Source organism: Anguilla anguilla, chromosome 15, assembly GCF_013347855.1.
Source record: "Anguilla anguilla isolate fAngAng1 chromosome 15, fAngAng1.pri, whole genome shotgun sequence".
In the NCBI taxonomy this organism is placed as follows: domain Eukaryota; kingdom Metazoa; phylum Chordata; class Actinopteri; order Anguilliformes; family Anguillidae; genus Anguilla; species Anguilla anguilla.
The window spans coordinates 21895131-21909557 of NC_049215.1; positions in this window are offsets into that span (position 1 = coordinate 21895131).

Here is a 14427-nt window from a genome sequence, read left to right on the forward strand (position 1 = left end):
TTCATAGAACAAACGTAAGAAATATTCATCTTGGCATGGCTGAGCGCGTGTTGAGCTTCGGAGCTGAGCACAGAACCCTCCGAGCGATACTAGCCCGTCTGCGACAAGGCGGGGGAGAAGGGAGGCGCTGACGTAACGAGTTAAGGGCAAAGCCAGCTACAATTTGGATTACGATTGAAACAATAATCATGCAATCTTTATGTATGAATTACAAATCCTCCACTATTACACCTGAGAGAATGTTGAATCAGAAAGCATTACAAATAATTAAAGCTTCTTGCTCAAGGGTGGTCTTCAATGTTTATTCTCATATATTCTTCGTGAAAGACTTTTTTGCGTGCGAGCGTTTTAAGTATATGTTTATCAACATTGTTTTGGTGAAACAGGGATACTGACAGCAGATTTTCCTTAATAAGTATTGTTGTGTTTGTATAATTTAACTTGGAGCTACAGTTCTCCGCCTGTTGACAGCGGGACTTTGGGGATGCGCTGTCCTTTCAGCACCATGATCTTGCGCTTTTGTACGGATATATCCATGACTGACGTGAAGGATATTTTCGCTTCCAGAGCTGTCCAATACATACAGCTTAATACATTTCACTGTAAATCTTCTTCAGTTTTTACGTTGCGCATTTGCTAAAATGAAGTTACAAATGATTTAAGACCGAGTAACCAGTAATTTGGATTAAACATTTTAAAGTGGACAGTTACAGATATTGCTGCAGTTTCTTTCCAAACTCTTCCCACCAAGACTTACCGAATCAATCAAGTTTTTCTTTTCTTATTCCTTCCCTAATCTCTGACAAAGTGATGGTTTCACGTCTGTTACAAATCTGTTAATCCTTATCTTCTAGAGCCGGGGTTTAACTTTTCACACCCTGTCTCAGCAACTAAGCTACCAGCTAAAACAAAAAAAAAGTTCTCTTATTCACAGTCATTCCTCTCTGGAAAAAGTTTTCATAGAACTAGAAGGTGCTTTAATGCAATCTGTTGAAGACATTACAGAATTCACCCATGGGCTTTATTACAGACAAATTTGTGATTAAAGATTTGATCATTTGTTTGCATATGGCGTAATCACGCTGAAATAATCAAATGTCTAGCAATTATACATTTAGACTTTTTAATAAGACCACCAATGTGATGCAGACTTGGAAATATTAATATTAACAGCATATTTATGTGAATCCCTGGGGATATTCCACACACCTTAGACGTATGTAAACTGAAATTTTAGAAACATCTAACCACACAACAATGAGATCTGCCTTGATGAGATCATTTAATATTAAATCTATACATCACCCAAAAAATGAATCTTTTTTTCCCAGGGGAAATTTGTCATGGAAGGCCAAATGATCTGTTGTATAAACAAACATATAAAATTGACATGCAGATCAACGAACCCCAACCACCAAAACTTTTCCAAATAGAATTAGTGTGAACGTACATCCACAAATTCAGACGGGAATGATTAAACTAAATAAAATGTACTTGTTCATTGTAATTTCCTTTTGTCATAACAGGAGGCATTTTCAAAGTCTCCTGGGTCTTCTTCTTTCTCCTGATGCATAATGTTATGCCTTCTGAGAATTAACAGCTGGGTAGGGAGACTCATGCCTTGTGAAGCAAATAATTGAATCATATTTTTATAGTTCCTGCCAGTGTTTGGTAACATGGTATTAGGCAATGATTATAGCACTGGTCTCTGGCACAGAGTGCTAAGTGTTTCAATTTGAAAGTGGCAAGAAAGGTTCTTTATCTCAATGGTACCATTTAGAGAGAGAGAGTGTGAGAGAGAGAGAGAGAGAGAGAGAGAGAGAGAGAGAGAGAGAGAGAGAGAGAGAGAGAGAGAGAGAGAGAGAGAGAGAGAGATTGGGTGAGTAGTAAATGCATATTCATGCATGCGGCAAACAAAATTAAATGAAAAAAACAGCTGCAACCTGCCAATGTCTGGAAACATGCAGAAGGAGTACAATAGCACAAGAAATTGAATCAAAATTCCAGTTTATGGAAGTGGAAATTGCAGTCTCAATCGCCATTCCAGATTATCCCATGTTGACGGGGCTCAGATCTTGTGACTTAGGGATAATGTCTGTGTCATACTCCTCTAACCACTGTGTACTATATGGATACCCCTTTCTGAAAAAATGTCAATATTGGATGAAGATTATTACTACCATTTGCTAATGACTGACATCCAGAAAGCATTATAAGTGTATGAGTGCACCCAAGCCATGGCAGGATGATGCATCCCATGTTACTGCAGAACCACCAGACTAATTCACTGTCAGAGCATTGCTGCGCTTCAGTTTTATCACTGCCTAACATTAACCTCCTCCACGCATGCACATACCACCCTAGAAACTAGTATTTTACCAATGTTACTTGCTCTCCTGCTGTGTTTGCTTCCTCTCATCTTTTTCCCTCTCCCCCTCTCACAGGTGCCAGTGTTTAACCCTGATTATCATGCCTATTTAACATTCCTGGTTGTCTGGGAAAAGCAGGCAGCAGCCTCTGCTATACCCATGCAGCACATTGTTTTGTTAGTTGGAAGTACTTCTGCTGTGGTTTGCTTAGTTTCCCTTTTTTGTTTGGGGAAGAAGATCTGGATGTCCAGTTTTCACAACTTTATTTGTTAGTTCAGTCATCCCATTTCATGTTTTGATTAGTTTAAGGTAAGTCCTGGGTCTGTAGTCCCATTGGTTGGCAGAATACTAATTGTAAGCCTAAACCTTATACCTATGCCACCCTAACAGACCTCAAGTTGAAATATCCACAGTAGTACACTTTGTCAATCCCTTTTAAGTTACAAAGGTCTCTCAGATCCCCGTCAGTCTACTTCTACTGTCCATTGTTCATTGATATTCATGAGCAATGCTTTGTAATTTATTTTGGTTACTATGCTTCAAATGAGGACCATATGAGACTGAAAACACCAAGTGGAAGACTTTATTCTTTTTTATCATTGAGTTATTTATTGCTGTTTCTCATCCTCTCAAAATAAAATCGTCTCAAAATACGCACATGTAAAATATCTCTGTCTCACATCAAACACAGTAGTAATAAAATCTTCAAGGATTTCATGGCTGCTATCCAAGGTGATTTTGCTTGCTGCGGCCACTAAAGAATTTCTGTTCTCTTAAATTCAGTCTGATAGGATCTGAACTGTTTATATGAAATGTAAACTGTAACAATTCCGTTGTCAAGAGCACCAAATCAAAACAATTGATAGACTATCTATGTGCCTTTATTTATAGCCAACACTCTGTGGGGCTGTCATGCATGTTACGTTGCATATGCCTGCAATTAATGTTGTAATGTAATGTGATGACTGAGACTTCAGGCATAAAGTAGGTCAAAGTCAGACCTATTTTAATAAACATCAACATTTTAAATCAAATGTTATGGGACATGTCAAGGCTGGTAACCACAGTCCTGAGATATCTCTACTTGAGTGCTTATCTGCAAGAAAAATAAAAACTTTCAGAAAATATGCTGACATTTCCCACGTGCATTAGAAGGTCAGGGCAAAAAAAATGTTCAGAACTCAGAAGAAGCTGCAATGGGTTTTGGGAGGCTGTGAATGTACCAGTGATGGTCCTGACAAAGTACAACAGATGCATTGCCCTAATGGGAGTCGCAGGCCATCATGAAAGCAGGGGGAGGCTGTATCTACTTCGAGACTGTTGGTCAAATTAATATATGTATGATCCAATGGCGCTGTTTTGTGGCTGGCGGGAGGGGGTGATGTCACAATGGTGATGTCCCAATAGCCAGCTGTGAGGATGCTGTGCCTGTGATCACATCAGGCTGTTAGGTTAGGACCCCATGAGAAAGTATTAAGATGAGGGAGGAGTTTTACAGAGCTCCCAGAATGGTCTTATATGTTTTTCAATTGGGACAGTGGGGACATTTGCCATGAGAGTAGTCTAATGTATAAATCTGAAAACAGCATACATCTCCATCGAATAAGTTCTTCACATTTTGCGTTTAATTCTTACAATGTATTGCTTTTTAACAGAAAAATTAGCAGTGTGCATATATGATAGCGTTATTTGTATGGTTACATATGAATCTGTTGAAAAATAATTTAAAATAGCAGAATTTAGAACTTCTATTTTTTAACAGCTTTTTATACCTTTTTTCCATATTTGTGAAGTTGTACTCTTGCATGTCTTGCAATATCCATTTTCAGATTAAGAAAGTTTTGAAAATTCATAGTTTAGTCCTCAGAAATGAACTGATCGCTGCTATCTACTGCTTCCACCCTTTGTAGTCCAACCACTGAGCTGCGTGGTTAAGTCAGGTGGACTACAACTTCCACTGGAAGGGCTCTATCTTGAACTCAGCGCAACGCAGCGGTAAACCAAACGCAAGTGGCTAGATTCAGACAGACTCAGTTGTCGTTTCCCCGTCCAGCGCCTGCGCTGTTAAAATAATAAATGCCTGTGCACCAATGTGGGCGTGCTGGTCTTAAATGAGATGTGGCCATGGTAATTGTCGCCGTATTGCTATTTTTATGCAGCTGAAAGCGTTTGCGCAGTTTAGTTTCTATTTTAAAGGCGCAATATTTAGTAACGTGCCTACATAAGCAGACGCGACGCGCATACACCCTCATGTCTGTTACACACAGAAGGGCACGCACAAATATTTATAAAAATGTCAAGATTGCAGTGTGAATGATTATTATTGTGTATATCAATAATACTCAATAAAAATACAACTTGTTATAGTGGATGGTCATAATTTAGACACGAATTAGACAATCGTAGTAACGAAGAACAACATTGATTATGGCTCATTTTGGAACAATGGCTATCCATTAAAACTGTGTCTGATCGTATATACTGCATGAATTATCATTCAATTGAAAACTTAAGAAAACACGCACTTCAGCCTAATAGAGAGAAGTTTGGAGAACTAAAATGTGCTTCAGATGTTTGTATAAGGCAGGTGTAACATTACGTTACAGCCCTCAAATGGCCTGAATATTCTTTGTGGCGTGTAGTGAATTATATGGCAAAATTCACGGATGTCTCGGACAGAAATAAGATGCATTACAAGACTTTAGAAGGCGTGATGGTGAACTGAATGTCAAATTAATGAACCGAAATAGACTAGCAGCACGGGCGAGGAGGAATCAGCTAACAGAAGAACTTCAACGTATTGCAACGTTTTTCAAATAGGCCTACGGGCATGCGCTGTGCATGACGTTTTTCTCGATACCGTTAAAAACGAAGATTAATTAAAAATTCAGTTTTAACCAATGATTTTTAACGCATTTTTAATTAGTGACCAGATATCCATATTTTTATTTTCAATTAAAACTTTGCTGATGTCACTTGTTACTCCATAACTGTACAAAACGAATTGAAAGTCTAATCAAGAAAAATAAACCATTTAAAAATCAGAAACGAAAACAAATTTTCACAACATCACACAATTAATTCAAACAGTTTTAATGGACTCGCACAAGAGCAGATAACTAACTTTCCTTAGAGGTAATTCTACCTTTTCTAAGTTTTGCGAAATCGTTATATAAGCAATCCGCCAAGAGTCAAACGCAGGAGGCTTTCAATGGAATGGAAGATGACACTGGTTTCGCATGTTATCCCAAGACACATGTATAAATGAAATATGCTACTAGGTCCAGCCCTTTTTAACCTTGCCAAGGCCTTACTTTGCGCTTGAACAGTCCGCCGTGAAAGTAGCAGAAGTTTGTTTGGTCACGCCATAGCTGCGCTTGCGCATTGTGACCATGCGCTGAAACAGTTAAAATGAAGCCCGAAGACGGCAGATCAAACAGCGGAGTCGCACTTTGGGAAATGAGGGCGAAGATTTCCTGCAAACTGGTACCCTTTATACTTATCAGGCCCCAGTCAGACCATGCATAAGTGCTTTACTTAGACATGCTACCAAGGAGACTTGAACAGCTGTTGATGCCCCGTGATGTGCCAATTAGGTGAATGTTTAATTTCCGCCATCTCCTGGTGTTTAGATCTGGCCTGTTTTAGACCTGATCTGAAATGTGTGAAGCAAGGGAACCAAGTGCGTACATGTGTATGTGTGTGGCTGTGCACAACTTTCAATCAGTGTTTCTGTGTGTGTGTGTGTATGTGTGTGTGCATTTGTGAATCCAGGCACTGCCCTGCCTGTGAAGCACTTCTAAAAATCTGTCATCGTTCACACACTCACTTCCAAATGATCACACTTCCAAACTGCCCTGCGAGCAACTGGGGGCTTTAAAAAGGCTGAGTACCACTCTTGTCAGCATTGCGTTTTATGTGCAACACCCTCTCCTTGAGATATAAAGGGCTAAAGCCTGAGCAGACCACAGAATGTGCTAGATTTGCCCCTTGGCTGGCACAGCATCTGACTGGGGTGTTGATCGATGATCATGTGACTGACGTGCACTCTTGCTGTGCTCTGAAACACTGTCATACTCGGGCTTATCAGAGCAACGTTGGAAAGATGTATAGTAATCTTACAGCAAAAGCAGGCTCAATTATGCTGCTGGCTGATCATATCCTCTTTCAACATTTAACAGTGAGAATGATCAGGCCTGCATGTAAAACCTTTTACCAGACAGTCTCAACCAAGATTAAGTGCTTATCAAGGTTTTAAATGTTCATTGACATTTAAGATTATATAGACCACTGTCAAATGCTCATCAACTAAAAATAAGGATGGTGGATTCACTGATAATTATTTAATTTAAAATAATAATTACTTTCCAAAGATCAAACGGAGTGTATTAGGAAGAATATTGGATGGAAGCAGAGACAGATCCAATGTAGACTGGTGATTTAGTTTTTGAGGAATGTTCAGTTTTTTCTGCACATTCGTGTAATAGTACTGTTTGTGGTTTTAATGTAACATTGTTGCAGCATTTTTGTGTTGTATTGTAATGCAGGCAGTCAATTCCTATAGACATAGTCCAATTACATAATAATATAAAAACCAACAAAACCAATAAGGCACAATACAAAAACAAATGGGATGAGATGGGCTGTGGGTAATGGCCCTGTGGTAAACTGGGCGTACACTTTCACACCGAGCTGCCTGACATCAGGTGCGTTTAGCAGGAAGTCCAGCTGACTCCGGAGGGTTTGTGCCCGTGCCATTTACGATCTGTTGTGACACGCTATTAGCAGCAACTCTTTTTTTTAACTGTCCAGCAGTTTACCACTGCCATGGCGACTGTCACGACAACGCCAGGACAACAGTCAATTACTTTGAGTTATACAAAATGTCAATCTTCACTTCTTTTCCCACGATGGTGCTTTTTTTTCTCTTTTGGTCCATGGTTCTTCTGCCACAGATCTTTTTCACAGAGTAACTTAACAGACCTTTAGGCAATGAGAAAATCAGGCTGGAGAGCTGCATGCGGAGCAGGCAGTCACCATCTTCAACTACTACTGTAGCCTGGCTCAGTCATACTGCTCGGCTAGAACAGAGCAGGACCTCAGGCCACAGTGTGAGACTGAAGACAGGTCACTACTGTTATAATTACTACTGTCATCAGGCATTACTCTCCCATCATTTTAATTGAACAGTTGAAGAAATAATTGTTGGAATAAATGGCAAAGTACGCTTTTCGAAGGTAACGACTTGTTTTATTTAACTGACAAAAATGTAATCATAGCAGCATAGTCAGCAGAGGTGAGTGCCAGCTGGGTCCTAGTCACAAATTCTAGCCTATGCTTCAACGATGCCATCAACTGCATATGACAGGGAGTCTGTCACGCTGTGGCACAGTTAGCTTCATCCTGACAGTAGCAGGATAAGTACAAGTTTACAAGCTTTCCTGGGTAATTCCTGCATAAGTTCCACCCAACGATGTGCCAGTGTCTGGATGAGGAGCACAAGGGTGGTGTCCTAGCCAGGACTGAAACACAACAGGCCAGCCATGGGCCAGGCCATGATCCCAGTACTTTAATAAATGCCACACACCAGAGCTCAGGAAGGTTGTGCAACAAAACACAGGCAGGGCAAGCCCTCTCGACACAGAGAGATGGAGGATTAAGGGCTCTGCGTGGGGTGGGGTGGGGTGAGTGAAGCAAGGAAGGAGGGGGAGGTGTTACATCACAGGGATCACCCTCTCCCCCTTGTCTCTGTTGGGGACGCGTGAAGGAAGTGTGGCTCTGATTGGCCCGGTGCATGACAGCATGGTGTCAGCATGTCTCTTGGGCCCCCACCAGGACCTGCCACTGTTCCCAAACTGTCTGGCTGGTCGGGAACAGGGGGACAGTGAGCACTCTGGCAACAGTAGTGAGAGAGACCAGTAACTAACATGAGGGCCGTGATTGGTCAAGTCTCTGTGATCATACATCCCCTTAATTAAACTATAATAATAACAAAAATAATAATAACAGGACTGTCCAGGGAGTATTTCTAGCTCTCACTGGGATAGGCTCTAGCAGCCCTCCCCCCACGACCGAGCCCAGAATAAACGGGTATATACTTATAAATAAAAATATAATAATAATAATAATAATAATTTCATGGGAACTAGTGCTCAATGGTTTTAGAAAATAACCAGGGTCGGGAAAAACGTTATACTATACAGTTGGAACAATCTTGTTTGAAGCTGAATTTCAGGCTCCTCAATGCTGCTGAGGTCACATTGGTTCTGACTGTCAAAATAGGGCTTGTGAGATTAAAGGATAACTCAGAAATGCAACCAAAGGGAGGACTCAGGTTAAAATGAAGAAAGACCCTCCTCCGCCTCCAGGAAAGATATAAATGTATGTCAGCACGTGAGTTGGCATATAATAAAAGGTCAAACGGAAAAGGTTTTGAAGTGTAAAGCCAGGCATTATGGAAAATTTCTTTGCAGCAATAAATAAATGGCCGCTGAAGGCTTTAGAGGTGTAATGAAAGTGTGGAGCATTTAATCTGTTCCTTCCCCCTCCTCTGTCTTCCGCTCCTGGATAAAATCAATGGAAGCCATGCAATGAAAACTGAGACAACATGCACGTAAATTCAAGTGGAAACTGCATGGCAGCAAATGGGAAAACTGCTGTATGCTGGTTTTACGATAAGGATAAGATACTGAGCCAGAACAAGGGAGGACTCTGCAGAAATATTCCGGTTTGATGATGTTGTGCAGCTTTGGTGGTGACCATGAGCCCTTTGGAGATGACAATATTGATATGGTGAAAAGGTGAAACGGTTATGCCCAAAACAGGTAGCCTATCTTTGGTGTTTCCACCATGTAGTCGATGTCCTACAGTATTTTTTTATGTTTTTTTTAAACAGTGACCATGTTCAATATTTATAGTGGTGTACAAGGCTGATAATATTGCACACCTGTTCAATATGAGGCTGCTTTGAAAACACAGGTCCTTTGGGGATTGGCCCTCTATTTCATGTTCCATCTTTCAATGATTAAATCATGTTCTCTTAAGCTGTTTTAATGGACTGATTGCATAAATGTATAAAAATGTTTTTTTTTGCATTTTTAAAAATATTTGATGGCCAACCAGTGTGTGCGAAAACAGTGGTCCTGATAAGAGTGCCTTTCTGACAGACTGACAATGTGCTGCACTGGCAAAGGGTGACCCTCTGGTCTGAGCTTGTTAGGTCAGCACAGCCACCCATGTGCTGCCACAGAGGACCACGCCCAAAGCAAACAGCCAAACAACTGGATGACTGGGAGCGATCGAGTATGCAACTGTTCACCACCCGCCCCTCGCCCCCCCTCCCCCGTGGTGCCACTGACTGCGCCCACAGCAAAGTGCCCAGCAAATTTGCCCAGCAACACAGACAGTACCACCAATCAACTGATGCTATTGTGACAGTGCCAGCCTGAGGTCTGTTAAAAGTACAGTATACAGTAGACTGAACCTAATCATATATTTGGAAGGAATTTAAAGCAACACATTTATAGACCTTCATGATTTGTGGATTGATGATGCAATGTGCTTGTTGAACAGCATGAAGTGTTCATATAATTTCAAAATCTATGAATTTTCTGTCCATCTGTGCATCATTGATCAAAAAAGAAAAAAAGGAGGAGATGCCTTGTTGGTGGGCCAACATCCAACCCTCAATACCTGAAGGTTGTGGGGTCACTACATAGGGGCCCACTGAGCATTAAGAGGAGCATCAGAATAATTGCTCTGTATAATCCTTGAAAAATATTGACTTCTAGTAAAAGACAGGGCAGACAGCGCAGCTCAGATAGGCTTTGATAAATTCTTCAGAGGCACCATATGGGGAGGGTATTAGGATGAGTCCTTGTTAGGACGATTGATTCTTGATTGACAGGAATTCTCAAAAATGAATTGTACTTATGCTGATATGGGGTGGCCTGGGGTGGTGGGGCCCAATGCGGGATCTTTTCATGGGCCCAAAATCTCTGCAGGTGTCCCTGTGTGCATGTATGTGTGTGTGTGCATATGTGTGGGTGTGTGTATGTGTTTGTGAGTGGTTCAGTATTTGATGTGTGTGTTTGTGTTTGTGGTGGGCGGGCTGTCACTGTGGCCTGTGTGTTGATGAAGCAGATCAGCATTAGCGCTCTCATCTGAAGGGAAGAATGGCAGAATTCTGATACAAATCACTGCACAGACTCTGCAAGCTGACCACCTCTGTGCGTCCACCACCCCTGTGCTTGGAAGGTGCAACTGAATCAGCTGCTCCCAAGGACACATGCATCGTCTGAAATCAGTGTTGACTGCTCCACTGAAGAGGATGATCTCATCTGATTTTTCTAGGTCAGCTGTTTCCTGACGTGGCCGGGTCTTTGTTTTCAGCGTCTTTTTGTCAGCAACCCCCTCCCCCCAAACCCCTCCTCCTCACGCGGAAAGGAGAGTATTCATATTCTACCCATTTCCCAGCAGTGCTTTGCTCCTTTTCCTTCTTCGACATTGTAAATTACTCCAAGGACGGTTGAGCGAAAGGAACATAAATAATGCACAGCTGTTTAAACCTGGAGTCCTTTTCAGCCTCCATCTAACAATGGGAGACAGAAGAGAGAGATTTTTAACTGTGCACTTGACATTGAACTCTGTTTCTGTTTCCATCTTGGAGGCAATGCTAAAGCTATCTGTGTTAATCTGCTCAGGGCATTCTGGGTAAAATGCATAGCTGCGTGTAGATCAGTGAAACCTGTTTCGTCTGGTTGTCTGGTCCTCTCTTATCTGGTCTACTCTGATCTTGCTAGGTTAACATGTTCTCTATGAGGCAACAAAGCTGTAATCACGGCTGGTAATGGTGACTTGAGGGGTTCAAGGCAGTTCAGCATGGGGGGGGGGGGGTCTGATTTGACTCAGTTACCCACAATTATTATCCACTGCACCAGACCTTATATTGCATAGAGAGGTTGATCTGCCCAATTTGACCTTGCCAAAAGTCATGGCAGTAACTGCATGAGTTATGAGAATAACTGGCTGGGTTAGCAGTTGGTCAGTACTAGATGAGAAAACAAGACTGCGATACACAGACCTAAGAGTTGAAAGTGGAATACAGGGTTTATTTTTAGACACTGCTAATGCATGTAGCTCTCTTTGTTTTGCATTATTATCCACTTTTGTGCTTGGATTTACTTTGGAAGTACTTTGCTTTTGAGAGAACACCTGGTATTTCAACCTGTAACCATCTGTTTATGAGACCAGGCACTCTCCGGGAGGTGCAATAGCTTTAAATGCCAACATTACGTCCTCTAAATTCCAGTGTGAATACTGTATTTATAGTTCGTACAGTTCTGTAGTGGGAATACATGAAGTAGGCAGTAATTTTTGCAATATAAAAATACTTTTTAAGGTTTAAATCTTACACATGGCTACATACATACCTTGGAAATATTTAGCAGGAAAATGAGTATGGAGCCCTTATGGAATGTGTCCATCCATCTATGCTTCTCAATGAATTGCTTTTATACATCATGAATAATTTCAGACAAATATCTTGTATTTCAGTCAGAGGGGAGGACCTACTTGAATCAGGACAGGAACAGCGGTCACAATAATCACTCAAAACAAAAAAAGAAGACATCAAGGATGCTAAACACAAGTTTTAAATAGCGTTAGCTTCATGGAAGGATAAATGCAATACGCATTGCTGGCAAATTTGGGATTTGTTGTTGCAAATTGCAAATTTGTCACTTCACATTTTAAAACAAATTGTGAAACAAATTGTAAAACCATTTTAAAATGTCTCAATTTGAATTGGTGTAGTACTTTTAAAGTTTCAGTACACCGCACAATTGCTTTTTTTTATTGCTTTTAGTCTTTATCTTTTTTCTTTCTTTATACCTTCATTCCTTTCCTTTTTTCTCTCATTTTAAGTAAAGCACATTGAGCTGCAGTTGCTGTATGACATGTGATACATAACATATGATTGATTGATTAATTGATTGATATATGGACTTGTAGAGGTTGGTGAGATACAGAGCAGATGCTTCTAGTTGCAAGAGATGACCAGGCTCCAACTGATCTCAACATATATGAGCCACTTCCGCCCTCAAGACCACACACACATACGCACGCACGCGCGCGCACACACACACACACACACACACACACACACACACACCCACTCAACTCCAGGGGATGTTATTGATAAGCCCCCTACCAGTCCAGCAGGTGTTACCCCCATCCCCTTCACATTACAGTGTTCTGCCTGCAGGAGGAGCAGTGGTGTCCCACCCTCAGGTCCAATACGAATATCACTGTCCGTTTATGGCTGTCATACACAAGTATTATCTAACAGAATAATTTAAGAGAGAATTTCAGGGGAAAAAATAAATAGAACACATGCATTTGTTATACCTGATTTGGTTTGGGAGTTTGCAGGTAATCCCTACCCAATTTCCAAAAATTCAGTTAAACTGTTTGCGTAGAGATTTTCTGGATGTGTAGAAAATCTCAAGTACTTGTACCCTCTTCTGCCAGCTGATTACATCATCTCTCCTCCACCTCGACCTCACTCTTCTATTTCCTGATTTGGGGGGAGGGGGGATAGTCCCATTCCTACCTAATACATATGGCCCCCTCCCTCTGATTAAAACCAAGAGAATACTTCAACAATATCTATTCCAGACATCATGCACTTTTGTACAGCAATTTGTAATGAATACCATTAATACCAGGTCTTAGTTTGGAAATCCTTTTTCCACAAAATGAATAATTTATTGCTTGGATGACAGTCAGTCATCTACACCTGTAGTCACCTGTAGGTATTCCAGACAAATAATGACTTGCAAATAATTAATGGGATGTGGACACTTCTCACATGCACAAATTTGTAAAGGATTAATAAATCATAAACGCTTATTTATTATGGTGTATGGTTATTGCAGGACCTAGGCTGATATGTTTGCAACTTGTTTGTTCTGTTCCCAAATTTGTTCCTAAACCACTGGCTCTGTAGCCACGCCCACTCCTCCCCACACAGAAAAGAGCGTCACACCCAGAAACCTGAACACATTTTAGAATAACAAATACAAGTAAAAGGTGCACAAATTCAGCAAAACTAAGTAAAGACAGATAAAAAATCCTGCATAGTCTGCTTTTCAATAAAAGAAGTTGTAATTATCAATTGGCAAAACGTGAGTATCATGCTGTGAAGGGTAAACAATCTTGACATCAGTCTGCAGTTTGCTAGTTACAGCAATTTCTACAGGATTTTGTCGCAAATCGTGCCACGTGATTGTCTCAAAAATCCACACATAAATGCAAGCGACAGGCGATGCACAAATGTATGGAAGTCTGTAGAGGCCATGCAATATAAATAAAAATGATCTCATGATCTCGACATAAAAGTTCTCACCTGAAAGTCAGTCCCTGGTTTCTACCAGAGTAAGTCCCTGCTCAAACTAAAATCGAATGCACTCATTCATATGACATGCTATCTCCAGTATGTCACACACAAAAATTGTGCATTCAGATTTCAGAGGTTATCTTGTAATCACAAGAAAACAACTCCCATTATGTCAAGATTACTAGACCAAAAAATATAAGCTATAAATTGCATGGCCTCTATGGACTTCCATACAAATGTGAACCAACGGCATTTATGTGTGAATCAGCTACATTTATTCGTGGATCAGTTACATTTATTTGTGGATCAGCTGCATTTATTTGCGGATCCACTGCATTTATTTGTGGATTTTGTTATTTATTTATTTTTGAGACAACAATAGCCCCCTACTAGTGCCTACCCTGCATACAGATATACAAAGGTTATTGTTGCATGATGTTTATTGAACTGTTAGCTTGTGTTTCTAGCCAAAATATGGTTGTTTTTTCACCCAGGAACACATGTAAATGAGCTTCTGCTATTAATGTATCGTAGTGCACGTGCCTATAACAAAAACACATTGCCAAAACCTTTAGAGCTTTTTATGCCGTAATCTACCATCACCCTTGATAGTCAAATTGTTGCATGATTTGTACTGAACTCAGCAAACATAAAGCACAT